General features: G+C 50.2%; 1 long non-coding RNA gene across 3 annotated transcripts in view; it reads left to right on the forward strand.

Annotated features, from left to right (window-relative positions):
• LOC121102548 overlaps positions 1-1,572 on the forward strand; it is a 14,632-nt gene extending 13,060 nt beyond the window's left edge. For all 3 annotated transcript variants that reach the window (XR_005834633.1, XR_005834635.1, XR_005834634.1), the window contains one exon: positions 1,177-1,572. This is a non-coding gene — a long non-coding RNA (uncharacterized LOC121102548). The remainder of the gene's footprint in view (positions 1-1,176) is intronic.
• Positions 1,573-2,424: the final 852 nt, after the last annotated feature.

The following is a 2,424-nucleotide window of genomic DNA, read 5'->3' on the forward strand; positions in this document are numbered from 1 at the left end:
AGAGAGAGTGTGAGTGTGTGTGTGTGTGCGCGCGCGCGCGCGAGCGCTCACCCGCAGATGGGAGTGGGGGTGGGGCGGGGCTGGGGGGGTGGGGGTGACTCTAGAAACTCGCCCTCCCAGAGCTCTCTGGCACCCTCTTCAGGCGATGCGCGCTCACTGCCGCTCCTCTCTGAGTGAGCAGTTCCTGCCTCCCAGGCTCTCTGTTCAGGGATCTCAAAACCCACCAGCCTTCCCTGTGGGCTGCAAGCTCTGTGGACCGGGCTGCTGCTGAGTCTGTTTTCACTTCATTTTATTTTATTTTTTATTGTATTTATTTATTTACCATTTTAACCGTTTTGAAGTGTACAGTTCAGTGGTGGGAAGTACATCCAGATGGTTGTACAACCATTGGCACTGTCCATCTCTAGAACTTTTCCTTCATCCCAAACTGAGGCTCTGTTCCCAGTAAACAGGGACTCCCCATTCCTTCCTCCCCGCAGCCCCTGGTGAGCACTATGCTACTTTCTGTCTCTAGGAATTTGACTCTTCTCGGTACCTCACGTGAAGGGAATCTTACAGAATCTGCCCTTTTGTCTCTGGCTTCTTTCACTCAGCGTGATGTCGTCAGAGTTCATCCATGTTGTGGCATGTGTCAGAATTCCATTCTATTTTTAAAAATTTTTAATTTTTTAATTTAAATTCAAGTAGCCAACATGGAATACATCATTAGTTTTTGGTGTAGTGTTCCATGATTCATTAGTTGCGTGTGACACCCAGTGCTCCTCACATCCCGTGTGCAGTTACCCCATCCCCCCGCCCCCTCCCTTTCCGCAACCTTCAGTTTGCTTCCCGGAGTGAAGAGTCTCTCGTGGTTTGTCTCCCTCTCTAATTTCTTCTCAGGTTTCCATTCGTTTTAAGGCTGAATGAAATGCCATTGTATGTGTACACCGCATTTTGTTTATCCATTCATCCTTTGAGAGGCATTCGGACTTCCACCTTTCGGCCATTGTGAATAATGTGGCCAACATGGGTGCTCGAGAATCTCTCTCAGCGCAGGGGTCGGCACCTCATGGAAAAGTTCCTCACTTGCCCCCACTCTGTTGCCAACGGTCCGCAGCACCAACTCTGGCGAGCCTCTCTGGCCTTCATTTCCTATTTCTGCCCTGTGTAGTTATGGTCATATTCTCTCTCCTCCAGGGCGGTGTGTCAGTCTCTGGCTACCATCTTTGTCCGCTTCCCGAGGAACGGGACCACAGCTGCAGTTGCCTTGGTACAACCAATGGGGGACAGTGTCCTGCAGTGGTTAAAGGCGTGGGCTCTGAAACAAGACTGAATCCTGGCTCGCTCCTGTGTAACCTCAGGCAAGCTACTTGGCCTCACCATGCCTCAGTTTCTCCATCTGCAAAATGGGAGCAGGGATGGTAGTATCCATCTCAGGAGATTATAAGGACCTAAATGACGCCATGTACAGAGATGCCTGGGTGGCTCCGTCGGTTAACCGTCTGACTCTTGATTTTGGCTCAGGTCATGACCTCCGAGTCATGGGATCAAGCCCTGCGTTGGCTCCGCACTCAGTGGAGAGTCTGCTTGTCCCTCTCCCTCTGCTCCCCCCCCCCGCCCGTGTTCTTTCTTTCTCTCTCAAATAAATAAATAAAATCCTTTTAAAAAATAAGTGATACCATATACAGAAAATCATCAGTACAATCCCTGGACACAGTAAATGCTAAATAAATAGGAGCTGTTATTTTTAAGTCCCCTTTCTCCCCCTCCCGACCTTTTTGTAAACAACACGAAACAGAACAAAACATCAAGGAGCTTGGTGGGAGCCACCTCGGTCTGTGTTCCAGGGAGGGTTGGTGTTGAATTTATAGACCCCTCTCCACCCATCCCCCAGCCCTTTCCCTGTGTTGATAGTCCGCTTGGGCTGGCGCCCCTCCGCTGGTGTAAAACGCTTTTGTGAAGTTAGTGTAAACAATATAGAGACTATAGAAATTGTTCTCTTCCCTCCCGCAGCCCAGCACATTGGAGCCATTGTGCGCTGGATAACCTGGAGGTCCTGTGGGGCTCCCACTCAGGCCAGATACGGCTCAGGAAAGCTGCCAACTGCAGCTGCCTTTCAGAGACCTCTTTCCCCCCTCCGGAACCTGTGACAGAGGGGACACATTGTTTATGGCTTCCAGGCTAGGAGAGAAGAAACTAAACCACTGGGCTCCGTTTATTTCGTGCTTATCAGTAAAGATAGCCCTATCTAGTTAGTCCTGTTGGTTAAAGCGACATATTAATAGGGTCTATTAATAGAGTCCGAACCATCACTTCAGGCTCCCCGGCCATTCTCCAAACATTGATTGGGCACCTGTTACAAACCGGGCGCTGTGGCATCCAGAGATAAGCAGAGTAAGATCCCTGCCCTTGGGGCACCCAGGCCAAGAGCATGCAACTGCAACT

Source organism: Ursus maritimus (assembly GCF_017311325.1).
Source record: "Ursus maritimus isolate PB19 chromosome X unlocalized genomic scaffold, ASM1731132v1 scaffold_X1, whole genome shotgun sequence".
NCBI classification, from domain to species: domain Eukaryota; kingdom Metazoa; phylum Chordata; class Mammalia; order Carnivora; family Ursidae; genus Ursus; species Ursus maritimus.